At 37.5% G+C, this 14,212-nt stretch overlaps 1 long non-coding RNA gene across 1 annotated transcript in view; it reads left to right on the top strand.

Moving 5' to 3' along the window:
* LOC126284490 (uncharacterized) overlaps window positions 1–13,360 on the top strand; it is a 36,177-nt gene extending 22,817 nt beyond the window's left edge. The window contains exons 2-3 of the long non-coding RNA XR_007551487.1: window positions 12,771–13,012; window positions 13,092–13,360. This is a non-coding gene — a long non-coding RNA (uncharacterized LOC126284490). The remainder of the gene's footprint in view (window positions 1–12,770; window positions 13,013–13,091) is intronic.
* Window positions 13,361–14,212: the final 852 nt, after the last annotated feature.

Raw genomic sequence — 14,212 nt, 5'->3', positions numbered from 1 at the left:
ATACTTAGCTGCTAAAATTCTTCTTCGTTGTTTCTTGTGGTTCACATCTAGCGGTCTTCTTTCTTGCTTTCCTGTAGAATATTGACAAAATATTTGGATTTGCAGGAGTTCAGGAGTATCAACTCTTGTGTCAACTCTAATCAAAACAATGAACATGATTCAGTTTACACTTTGCTGAAATATTCTTGAATCATTCCACAAATTTTAAATAACTTTTTTTGTTCACAATTATATATAAAAAAAAAGATGCTTGTGAGCATTGTTATTTAGACATAACAGGCAACACTTGCCCAACTTTGACCACATGTGGTCACACACAACTTCTCTCGGCAAACTACTCCACAGTATCAAACTTATTTTACCCACTGATAGTCTATAGATTGTTAAATACAAAGGCAGCAGCACACAGGTCAAAGATTATTAAATTTCTCTGCACATACACACCTTTGTGACACCTACAGTCACCAAAATAATCAAGACTTGAAACTTCCTGGCAGATTAATCATATTAATATATTAATTAATCATATCAGCGCACACTCCGCTGCAGAGTGAAAATCTCATTCTGTAATCAAGACTTTTTCATAAGAAATATTTACAAAATTTATAAATTAAAAAAGGGTATTGCAAATTGTGTTATAAAACATCTCGTGCCAGAAATTACACTTGGTACATACAACATGACGTGTCAGACCTGTTTCATCACACAAGCCCACCAGTCAGAATGTGAGGATGAGAATGATAACAGGCTGACAGAAACATAAAGGGAACTGGTCTGACTAAAATTTTACATTTTGTACAGTGCAAAATAGTGTGTTTTAGTTTTCTTCATGAAGGGCTCACTTGACCTCTTGTCCACGGCATTGCTAGTTTCTCCTGCTGCAATTCTTTAGCATGATGAGTTGTATGGGTCATTCCTATACAGCTTCATCATCATTACATGTTTCTGGAGATATCTACAACAGATATGAAACTTTGTCACTAAAGAGTGAGGACACAACAATCACAGAAGGGTTTCAGGATTATATTCCAACATGAGACACAGTGGACTATAAAACATAGAGGAAGTTGTCACAGAACTAGGGATAATACAGCAATGAGAACTGTATAAAACTAAATAGCATGAAACACACAAAACATTACAAGAACAATTAGTACTTGTTACTTATGAATAAAAACAAATGTTTTTTGTTGGAACATATTGTATGCTAATTAATTGTTTATTAGTTAAAAAAGAGAAAATATTACAATCAAAATAATAAAACACTACAGTAAGACAAATGTTAAATAAATGGTTTTTCATTAATAGCTCATCAAAAGTGTAGTAGTGAAGAGAAACTTAATAACTCATTAGATGTTTCTGAGAGTTTTTCAGATATTCAAAATGTTTATTCATCATTAATTACCAATACACATGGGAAAAGAAATACATGTAGCTAAAAATAGATGTTTTCACAAATGAGATAGAAATTGTGGTACTAAATAGTGAAAATCCCTTCAAATGGGTAACTGTATATACAAGTACATGATTTACAGAGTATAGCGTACAACAATCTATTTAGAGGTCAGATGCATAAATTATAAAAGACTTGCTCAGAGTGCAATTCTGAGACTTCTGTAAGAGTGCTCAGACAATAATTTTGAAGCTTTAAAGGTTTCTTCTGGTACCTACCAGTAAAACTAGTCAGTTAAAGACTGAAAAAGGGAATCTGCTTATAGAACAATTCTGAGACGTTTTGTTAGGTGGCTCTAACCAGAAAGATTGCTCATGCAACAATATCTGAGACCCTGAATGGCAATACTGCATGGTGAAAACAATATAAGTTCATAAGGATTATTATTAATGTATTCATTTTATCATCATCCTTCTCAGCATTTCAGAATTCATGAGTATCGTACCTATCACAGTTCAAAGCACAAATCAGAAGTTAGTATCACAGTAGGTAAATTATGTAGTGTTAAATCAGTTTACAGCATTTTGTATTTAAATGTTTTCCAGGTAAATATGTAAGTGTTACTTCATGATTGGTGTTTTCAAAAAGAAAATATAGCATTGACAGTAGAGGAAAAGATTGATAGGTTCAAAGAAAGCAGAAGAAGCTGTAGTACAGAAAACTAGCAGAAAACATTATTGCAACATTTAAGGCCTTTGTGCTCGCCAAGCACCTAATGTACAAAGAAGTGTACAGCCCACTGAGGATCACAAACAAGACAATATATTTGCACATACTTCAGCACACATTGATTTAAGGACAAATACTTGAATCAAATTTCATCTAAATTCATATAAACTTACTAGTTTAGCATTTAAATTTCTGTTTACCAGTCTTTTTTTTTCTAGCTAGTTCATTATGAAACACAAGACTTCATATAATCTACTTTTTTGCTTGTACAGTTGTAACCAGGTAATATTCCTCAACCCAAGAAGTTTTCTAGATTTTGGATGAACCAAACAGTATGCATTAGGATGCAGATTTTCAGCAATTTTGAGTGAACCACTGTATATATCAAAGAATTTCTTAGTTCTGCTGTTACCATTTTAGATCTTTCATGTGATTTCACAAGTACTTAATATCCAGTCTTAAACTGTGTTACTTTTACTTTACTGTTATGTCTTGTTTTTCTCCTCTCTTTGCTGTGTAGAAAAAATTGTACATGGTAGGTATTCAACTCTGATCCACTAGAACTGTGTTGTAAGCTATTCATGAAGTCTTCAAAATCACAAATGTATTCAAACCAGAGGTAGCATGCTTTTGACTGCAATAGGTATGACATAGCCACCAATCTCTCTCATGTATCTTGCTACAGGGTTAGACAATGGGTTATACAATTAAGTTGCAAAGTGTTTAATTGCTGTTCTTTCAACAAATGCTTTCCAATTTTTATACATGAACTGTGATCCATTGCTTGACAGAATGACATTTGGTTTTCCTACATTTTTAAAGTAATCCTTTTTAATCTTATAAATAATCTCTTTATTTGTAGCATTTCTAGCAGGGTACAATTCTATAGATTTGGAAAAAATGTCAACAATAACAAAAATTTAACTGTGACCTCCTCTAGTCTTTAGCAAAGATCCATAGAAGTCAACAGTTATCAAATTTTCAGTAATGGTGTTCTGCATTACATCTTGACATTTCCTATTACTTACCCTTACTCTTTGACATCTATCACAGGATGAAAATTCTTTCCTTACCTTTTCAGCCATTTGTAAAAATAAACATTCTCTTGTAACTTTTGAATGCATTCCTGAATGCCATAGCTTTCATACTATTCATGAGTGTACCTGATTTTCATCTTCCTCCTCTGACCAACATAACTCCCAGTTATCAGTGTCAGAATATGTCCAAAACAGTGTTCCTTTGTGTACTTTGTAAAATTTATGCAGTTTTTCTTATCCTCTCTTACCTAAAAAGCTTCTGACTAACCTCCAGTTTAAACTTTCCTCCTCCTGATCATGTAATTCATTAATTCGACCTAAGAGTAGCCTAGATACAGCATCTGCAACAACATTGTCAGTACATTTGATGCATCCCATTTCATAGTCAAATTACTGTAAAAACATAGATCATCTTGTGAGTCTTTCATGATGTAATCTGCACTCTTAAGGTAACTTAATATGTTGTGATTTGAGTATACTTTGATTTTATGACATAACAAATAATTTCAAAACTTGTCGAGTGCCCAGTGAATAGTCAATAACTTTTTTTCAGTAATGCTGTAAGATTTTTCATGTTTGAGTAACAGTCTACTTCCAAAAGCATGTGGGCAATGTGTAGTTTTACCATCAATTTCTTTTCTTTCTGCAATAATTTAGTTCCTAACCCACAATCACTGTAGTCAGTGTGTAACCAAAAAGGCAAACAGAAATCAGGCTAACTGGCCATTCAATTCTTCCTTATTACGTTCAACAGCTTTCTGACATTCATCGCTCCAAATCCACAGAGTTCTTAAGTAAATTTCTCGATTACTAATTTCTTGATTACTAACAAATTTTAGGAGACTCCACATAAACCAAAAAATGACTAACTGCTTTCTGTTATGTGGTGCTGGCAATTTGGAAATGGCTTCTATTTCCTATGGGTCAGCAAGAATCCCATCTTTGGTAATAACATGACCAAACAATTTAAGTTCTGGTACAGCAAGTTTACATTTATACAATTTAAATGTCATTCCCCCTGTCTAACTTATTGCACACCTGTTTCAAAAGCTGAAAGTGTTCATTCCAGTTTTGTCCACTTACCAAAATGTCTTGTATGTAGATTGTCAGTTGTGACAGAGCTTCTTTAACAAGCACATGATCAAAATCTCTCATAAATTCAGCAACGAAATGGTATAAAACAATGTTGATGAAAGTGACCATTATAAAAAAGGCATTATACTTTCTTGAATCATTGCTAAAGATACCTGGTGAAATCCTGAGATCAAATCAAGGCTTGGCATTTATTTTATGTCTTAAATTTGTGTAAAAGTTCATCAGTGTTTTCAGGGTGGTCTGTTTCTCTGTGAAAAAATTTGTTTAATTTGTGTGATTTCAGTCTTTCTTGGCATATTCCACTGATGAATTCTTCTCAGGTTATCAGCTGAATGGTGGTGTCTTCTTGTCGCAACATTTCAATGAGTGTCATACCCATCATCTTCTGGCCAGAAGATGATGAGTACGAAACCCATTGAAATGTTGCGACAAGATGATGCCACCACTCGGCTGATAACCTGAGAAGAATTCATCAATTTGTTTAATTGTCTGGAACCACACACCAGTCTTTCACTTCCATATCTCTTCATAGCTACAATAGGTGATTTACTATAATGACCAGCACTTCCTTTGTAATGTCACATACCTCCATTTTTCTTTAGCACTGGTCTTTTGACAGTTTGTACACTATAAGGTCTTGTAAAAATAGTTTGTAAGGTTTCAGCTGCACAGTAAAGTGGTAGACTTTTACTCTTCCTGGCTCACTATCAAAGACATTACTGTGCTCCCAAGTAAAGATCTATTCCTATAATGAAATTTTCATTCTCCAGCGGAGTGTGCGCTGATATGAAACTTCCTGGCAGATTAAGAGTGTGTGCCAGACAGAGACTTGAACTTGGGACCTTTGCCTTTCTGTGAGCAGAAGGGAATAGTGCAGTAGAAATTCATTGGAGAATGAGCTGAGTGTATGGTGATAACTTCATGACTGATGGTGTTGTGCAGGAATGGTGCCAAAAGTTTAAAGATGGCTGAAATGACATCCATGATGAAGGGAGCCAAGAAGAAGAAGTAGAAGTTTATTGTCTCATTACATACAATTTCAACCCATCAACTTAAAAGTACAGGAGACTCGTAAAAACACAAAAACTGGTTTACAATTTTCCTTATAATACCAGTAATATAATATACCGTACTGAATAATTACTTAATTAAGCAGTTAATAATTTTTCTTCAAAAGTAACAAACTTTTAAGATTAACAGTCCTAAATATTTGCTCTCTCCTGCTCAAATTTTCAGGTTGTCATTTATGAATTCTACTGAATAGTAACATTTCTGCTCTACATCTACATCTACATCCATACTCCGCAAGCCACCTGACTGTGTGTAGCGGAGGGTACCCTGAGTACCTCTATCGTTCTCCCTTCTATTCCAGTCTCGTATTGTACGTGGAAAGAAGGATTGTCGGTATGCCTCCGTGTGGGCTCCAATCTCTCTGATTTTGTCCTCATGGTCTCTTCGCGAGATATACGTAGGAGGGAGCAATATACTGCTTGACTCTTCGGTGAAGGTATGTTCTCGAAACTTTAACAAAAGCCCTTACTGAGCTACTGAGCGTCTTTCCTGCAGAGTCTTCCACTGGAGTTTATCTATCATCTCCGTAACGCTTTCGCAATTACTAAATGATCCTGTAACGAAGCGCGCTGCTCTCCATTGGATCTTCTCTATCTCTTCTATCAACCCTACCTGGTGCGGATCCCACACTGCTGAGCAGTATTCAAGCATTGGGCGAACAAGCGTACTGTAACCTACTTCCTTTGTTGTCGGATTGCATTTCCTTAGGATTCTTCCAATTAATCTCAGTCTGGCATCTGCTTTACCGACGATCAACTTTATATGATCATTCCACTTTAAATCACTCCTAATGAGTACTCCCAGATAATTTATGGAATTAACTGCTTCCAGTTGCTGACCTGCTATTTTGTAGCTAAATGATAAGGGACCTATCTTTCTATGTATTCGCATCACATTACAGTTTTGAACTTTGTCCACTGATCCTCAACACTATCTGCACTTGAGACAAAACTTGTGTTGAGACAAGTACTCTGAAATCTGCTTTTTGTCACTTTTGCTAAACAGAAAAATTTTCCTACCTTTTTTAATATTTCTATTTACGGCTGAAATCATCGATGCAGTAACCGCTTTATGATCGCTGATTCCCTGTTCTGCATTAACTGATTCAAATAGTTCGGGTCTGTTTGTCACCAGAAGGTCTAATATGTTATCGCCACGAGTCGGTTTTCTGTTTAACTGCTCAAGGTAGTTTTCAGATAAAGCACTTAAAAATATTTCACTGGATTCTTTGTCCCTGCCACCCGTTATGAACGTTTGAGTCTCCCAGTCTATATCCGGCAAATTAAAATCTCCACCCAGAACTATAACATGGTGGGGAAATCTACTCGAAATATTTTCCAAATTATTCTTCAGGTGCTGAGCCACAACAGCTGCTGAGCCCGGCGGCCTATAGAGACAGCCAATTACCATGTCTGAGCGTGCTTTAACCGTGACCTTCACCCAAATCATTTCACAATTCGGATCTCCGTCAATTTCCTTCGATACTATTGCACTTCTTACCGCTATAAACACGCCTTCCCCTTCACTGTCCAGCCTATCTCTGCAGTATACATTCCAATCAGAGTTTAGGATTTCATTACTGTTTACGTCTGGTTTCAACCAACTTTCTGTTCCTAGTACTATATGGGCTTTGTGACCGTTTATTAATGAGAGCAGTTCTGGGACCTTTCTATAGACGGTCCTGCAGTTTACTATTAGCACATTAATATTATTATTCCTTGTTGCATTTTGCCTACTCCTGCCTTGCTGCGTCTCAGGAGGCGTCTTGTCGGGCCTAGGGAGGGAATTCTCTAACCTAAAAAAACCCCATGTGCACTCCACACGTACTCCGCTACCCTCGTAGCCGCTTCCGGCGTGTAATGCATGCCTGACCTGTTCAGGAGGACCCTACATTTCTCCACCCGATAGCGGAGGTCGAGAAATTTGCACCCCAGCTCTCCGCAGAATCGTCTGAGCCTCTGGTTTAAGCCTTCCACTCGGCTCCAAACCAGAGGACCGCGATCAGTTCTGGGAATGATACTACAAATAGTTAGCTCTGATTCCACCCCACGAGCGAGGCTTTCCGCTTTCACCAACTCCGCCCACCGCCTGTACGAACTGAGGATGACCTCTGAACCCAGACAGCAGGAGTCATTGGTGCCGACATGAGCAACAATTTGCAGTCGGGTGCACCCAGTGCTCTCTATCGCCGCCGGTAGGGCCTCCTCCACATCTCTGATGAGACCCCCTGGCAAGCAGCCAGAGTGAACACTGGCCTTCTTCCCCGACCTTTCCGCTATTTCCGTAAGGGGCTCCATCACCCGCCTAACGTTGGAGCTCCCAATAACTAATAACCCCCCCGTGTGCCTGCTCGGACCTTACTGAAGGAGCGGCCACATGTCCACTCACAGGCAGAGCGGGCGATGCCACACGGCCAGCCTCCACATTGACCCTCCGCCTCGTGCGCCGCGAACGCCGCTGAACCCGCCACTCCCCTTGGGGAAAGGGTGGCCCAACCGCGCCCGGTACCCGCGAAGATGTCTCGACAGCAGGGACAGTGGGTGAAGCATGTAACACCTGGGGTGTACCTTGCGACGCACCAGACTCCCCACTGCCGCTACACTCCGAGGCAGCAGCCTGAAGACGGCTGACCGCGGCCATCAACACGCTCAGCTGTTCGCGAAGAGTGGCCAGCTCCTCCTGCGTCCGTACACAGCAGCCACACATCCTATCCATCCTAAGAAATCAATTTACTATAGAGTGTTAATCAACTTTTAACTAGACTGCTAATTCACTAAAGGCGGTTGATTATTGACTAAACTGTGATTGCTAACCACTTCTTGTAGAAAACAAGGAAAATAGCACTACCTGTCTCTGGACTGTATTGAAAACAAACACTAGCACTACTAGCACTATGGCTGACTGAAGGGACTCTCTGACTGTATTCAAAACAAACACGAGATCTATGGAACACTTAATAGCACTCGACTATTAAAGCTTCCTAAAAGCAAAAACACGCAGAAGTGACAAGTAAGAAAAATACAGATAATACTTAAATTAAGGTAGCTCGCTGCACAGCAGACGTGAAGCAGACGGCGGTTAGGGTGACACTGACACTACTGGCACTATGGCTGACTAAAGGGACTCTCTCTGACTGTATTCAAAACAAACACGAGATCTATGGAACACTTAATAGCACTCGACTATTCTAGTTTCTCATATAAGGATTTTTTCAGTGTTTCTAAATTTATGCTGAACAATTCTCTTCCTTTCATTTTGTTATAAATTTCCATACCCATATATTACTTTATTATTACTTTATTACTATATCTTCATTGTTTACCAGCCATGGCTGGACAGACTGCGTCACAAATACAATGTTTATCAACTAACATTTATACAACACCATATACAAAATTTATATTACAAATAAAAAAAAAATATTTATGCAGTGCACAAAAGCACACAGAAGATAGCGGGAATGAAATATAACTAAGCAGGAAAGTAAAACTTCATAGCAGCAAATGAAAATACCATAAAACAAAATTTTTACAAGTTAATTGTAGCTCACACACACAAAGTTTAATTTTGGCAAAATATGTACTTTAAGTAAAACACAAAATTAAATGTGCAGTTAACGTAAAAAGAAGATTAAATTTAGGCAAAATTATATATAAAACATAACAATATTTATTATTTTGTCCATTCACTAGAACCGCCGTTGAAAAACTCTTCCAAGGAATATAGTGGATGTTGTTTCAAGTCCTGAGCAATTTTTTCCGAAATAATTCAGGTGGCAGGGATTTCACTTTTGGAGGCAGTTGATTGTACATTTTTAGGGCGACTGTTGGAAAGCTGTCTTGTGTACTTGATAGGCGACACCTTGGGACTTCAATGTTCCTCTTACAGCGAGTGTCATGATTATGTATTTCTTGTCTTATGCTAAAATTCCCTTGATTTTCTTTTATATACATGAGGCAGAAAAACACATACTGGCTAAAAACAGTCATTATGCCTAGCCTAGTGAAAATAGGCTTACAGTGGTCCACTCTTTTGCTAGAGGATATGATCCTGATTTTTTTTTTTGTAACAGCGACACATCTTTGTTGCTTGGGGAGTGTCCCCACAACAACAGTCCATAGCTAATGTGGCTGTGGAAGAGTGCATGGTAGACTATTGTGAGAAACTGGTCAGTTATTACCCTCTTCAGCTTCCTCAGGAGGTATATCACACGAGAAAGTTTGGTGCATACATATGCAGTGTGATCATTCATGGAGAGTTTGCTGTCAATCTTGAAGCCCAGTAGTCTGACAGTCTCCATGTTTTCTTGGTCTTCAATGTTGGTTACACTGCATATCAATTGTTGGGTTTTTTCTTCATTGATCTTCATTTTGTTTATTACGAACCATTCTTTTATTTCTTCAAACATCAAATTTGATGCACCAAGAGCTTCTGCAGCTGTATGTCCTTTGGCAATAAGGGTAGTGTCATCTGCAAACTGCAACATTTGACTATTACATCTCATATCATTGACATATATGAGGAATAGGAGAGGTCCTAAGACTGATCCTTGGGGCACTCCATGTTCCAGTTTGTGTTCAAGGGAAGTTGCTCCGTACACTATTACTACCTGCTTTTGGATTTCCAAATAATATTGGAGTGTTGATAGAACAACACCTCCTACACCATAGCATCTATGGCTATTAGTGTTGTGTGTGAGATGCAGTCAAAGGCTTTGCTGAGGTCACATAGTGTCAGTGACACACTCTCTCTCTCTTTAAAACTCTGTCGAATTGTTTTTAATAAGTCCAGTGTGGCTGTCACTGTTGATCTCCCTTTTGCGGAATTCGTGCTGTGTGTTTTGGAATAAGTTGTTTTCCTCAAAGTAATTCAGTACCTGGTGGTGCATCACAGACTCAGTAACTTTGGCTAGTTCTGGTACCACTGAGATTGGTCTGAAGCTGGACACCTCACATGGATCCCCCTTCTTACATATTGGTACTGTGCGCGCCAGTTTAAGGAAGTCTGGGAAGACACCAGAAGATAGAGATTTGTTTATTGTTATGGCTAGTGGCTGAGCTAATTCTGCAATAATTTTCTTTAGCAGTGTGCAGGACATGCCATAGATGTCTACACTTTCTGAGTGTTTGTAGAAGTTCACAATTTTTATCATGTCTTCAGGGTGAACTTCCTTCCAGTTTTGAATACTGCAACTGTATCATTTCTTATGTTTGCAGTTGGATCTAGGTCAGAGTGTGGAATTTCACTCACTGTCTTTTCCACTATTCTTACAAAATATTCATTGAAGTCATCAGGGCTACACGAATTTAAGCAGGAGGTAGTCTTCTTTCTGTTCTCATTTACAAGCTTCCAGGCAGCTTTACGAGGATTTTGGGCCTCTTTAATGTATGTATCATTATATTTCTTTTTTGCTTCCTCTATGCCTTCCTATAAGCTTTTTTGGCTTTTATGTAGTTGCGGTGATGTAATTCTTTAGCTGGAATGTCCAAAGCTGATTTCATTCGGCCCTTGCTCATTGTTACAATACACTTCAATTTATTGAGCTCGGCAGTGTACCATTGTTTCACATTGATAACATTCTGCCTGCTTTGTGATTTGTCCAGAGGATTCTTCACTGGTCTTACCAGAAACATGTCATCAAATATTGCTTTTAATGTTTGGAACAGACATAAGAAAGAATCACTGCCTACTAACTCTGCAATTTTCTGCTGCCAGTTTACACAAGATAGAGCTGCTTTGAGATCATTTAGTCTCTCTTCTTTAACAAATCTTCTTTTGAATGTGTAGTTTGAATGCCATGTGCTTATCTGCGGTTTGCTCCCCATACTGGTTTCCATTACTAGTGCACAGTGATCTGCTATCATAGGTTCAACTACACTGAGATTATAATCCCAGATGTTGAGGTTGGTGATTATGGTGTCTAGGCACGCACCACTCTTGTTGGGAGTTCATTTGCAATAAACAACGCATAACTGGTGATTAATCTCATAAAGACTCTCTCTCTGGCATCTCCATCACCTATGTGTATGTTAAAATCTCCACACAGTGTGATTTTTGACTTTAGGCGTGTTAGGTAACACAAACAGTTCTCCATATGTCCAATAAAATTCTCAAATTCACCATCTGGTGAATGGTACACAGAAACAACAACTAAATCAATATTTGTTAATAACAGTGCAGCTAATTCAAGATCAAAAACCACACAAAAACTACTTAAATCAACTTCCTGGATGCGTGGAGTTTGAGCATAAAGTTTTAAGTGGTGGGTGGGCAGCATAAAATTATTTTGATTTCTGGTGGTGTAATCATGTTGAAAATGATTTACTACAAATAAATCAGGGTTACTGTGTACAAAGATAATCAGCTCATATATGTATAGTGAGGGAACACTTAATATACTCAGATTTTTTAGAAGTGGTCGAAATGATTTTCTTCGCCCTACATTGTGCATATTTCTAATGATGGCTTTCTGAAGTTTTAGTATTCGACACATATGGTTTGAGGTAGCCCAAAATACAATTCCATACCTTATTACTGACTCAAAGTAGCTATGATATACTACTTTTCTTATGCCCATACTGGTAGCATTGTACGATATTTTCATTGCACATGCTAGGTTATTTAATTTATGTCCAAGATACTGTATGTGTGACCCCCATGATAGATTTTTATCTAGTTACATTCCTAGGAATTTCACACAGCTAGCTTCCTGCAAATCCTGGTTTCTGTGACAGACCTGAATATAATATAATTGCTTGTTTTGTTTTAAATTGCATTAACTGAGTCTTTTCCATGTTAAATTTTAACCTATTTAAATCAAACCAGGTATCTAAGTTTTCTAGAATATATAATACAGTTTGTGGAATTTGATCTGTAATGTTACTTTCAATGATTAAAGATGTGTCATCTACATATAATACTGAGTGACACTCAATATTAAGTGGCACAACAAAAACAGAATGGGACCTAAGACAGAACCTTGGGGTACTCCTTGTGAAATCCCTAAGTATAACTTGCTCTCTCTGATGTTATAACCACTCTTTGTCTTCAGTTGGTTAGATAGGATTTAAACCATTGTAATACCATGCCCCTAATTCCATACTTTTCCAGTTTACAAAGTAGCAAGAAGTGATTCACAGTATAAAAGGCCTTTGATAGGACGTGAAAAATTCCTGTGGCATGCAGTGAGTTGTCTAGAGACGAGCTAATTATATCAACAAAATTATTTATAGTAGATATTGTGGTTTTGCCTTTTTGAAAAGCAAGGATGTAAGTCTGTCGTTGCAACCGACCTTGTTGAATGCATTGACAGAATGGTAAGAGAAAATCATAGGTTCACCATAACTGTTTTGTCTATGGAAATTCTGGAAGTTTCAAGATCTGTCATACACACTATCGTTACTGAACATTTAGGCTACAAAAACTTTGTGCTCGTTGTGTTCCAGAAATGTTGACAGACACCCACAAAAGTCACTGAATGGCATCAACTTTGAATTTCCTTGACTGTTGTCATGATGAAGGACAGAGCCTTTTCAGTTGATACTGGAGATGAAACTTGGATCCAATACGAAACAAAACAACAATCACAACAATGGATGCATCCAAATTGACCAAACAAACAAACAAAAATTCAAACAAACATTCAACAACAGAAAGGTTATGGCTACCATGTTTTGGGACCAAAAAGGTGTGTTGCTTGTAGAGTTTATGCAGCCTGGAACCACTATCAATGCAATTGCTTATTGTGAAACTTTACGATGTTTCAGAGAGCCCTTTAAAACAAACAAAGAGCAATGCTGACTTCAGGAATTGTGTTGATCCATGACAATGCTTGTCCACACACTGTTGGCACAACACAATGGCTCCTTGAAGCAGGGCAGCACTTTCAATCCAGTGAGAGATTGACAAAACAACATCAATGCTGATTTGAAATCATTGGTGACAATGTTTTTTGAAGAGGGTATTGCAAAGCTTGTCCACAGGTACCATAAATGTCTCAGTCTTTTCGGTGGTACGGTGGTGATGTTGAAAAGTAAAAAAGTAACCATAAGTGTACAAAACTTTTGGTAATAAAATAATTGTTTCTATGAAATAATTTTTTTAATTATATTCTACCGGAGGTTAAAAATTAAAATGATAATAATAAAAAAAGGGCCCCGTAGAAGTTCAGTTACCTAAGAAATTTCTCTCGACTGGCATTAATCTACACTCATGCACTTCACTTTTTGTTGTTTACCTATTAATACTTAATTTTGTGCCACCAGAGTGGACACAAAGTTTTAATTAAAATTTTTCTAAAATTTTTGCCATCCTGAATTGCGTTGCTGTTTAATCACAAGTTATAAAAGAGCACTTCATCACCAATTATTTCAGCAGAATGTTATGTGAAGTATATTAACTACTAGGACATAACATTTTATTAGAAATTAAACTTAGGAACTCAGTAGTTTTAGCACTATCATTACAACTGCTCATTTTCTCAACTGTTTCCTTGGATATTTCTACTACCCTTTCATGAACACCATTCTCCTCCTTATCATGATATGCCTGAACTTATTCCTTAAAGCAAACAAAATACTTCTCTTCTACACTTTTCTCCACAATATCTTCATCATCTTCTTCACATTTACTTACACAAACATCACTACAAAAATCTTTACCTTTGAAATCATTCTTAAACATAGCATCACTTTGATATCCAGATTCTCGAGAGTCACTTTCACGTGACACGGAGAGTAAGTGTGTGTGTGTGTGTGATGACTTACTTGTTCCTCCATAAATTCACCAATCCCAAAATAATTACATAATTCAGTTACCTGTTCTGATAAAGTATTGTTTTCTGCTCATTCATAAAAATCTGCTTAATTCATTTGTACTTCATGTTCAA

This window comes from Schistocerca gregaria, chromosome 1, assembly GCF_023897955.1.
Source record: "Schistocerca gregaria isolate iqSchGreg1 chromosome 1, iqSchGreg1.2, whole genome shotgun sequence".
NCBI lineage: Eukaryota > Metazoa > Arthropoda > Insecta > Orthoptera > Acrididae > Schistocerca > Schistocerca gregaria.
This window is presented reverse-complemented; position numbering and strand designations above follow the sequence as displayed.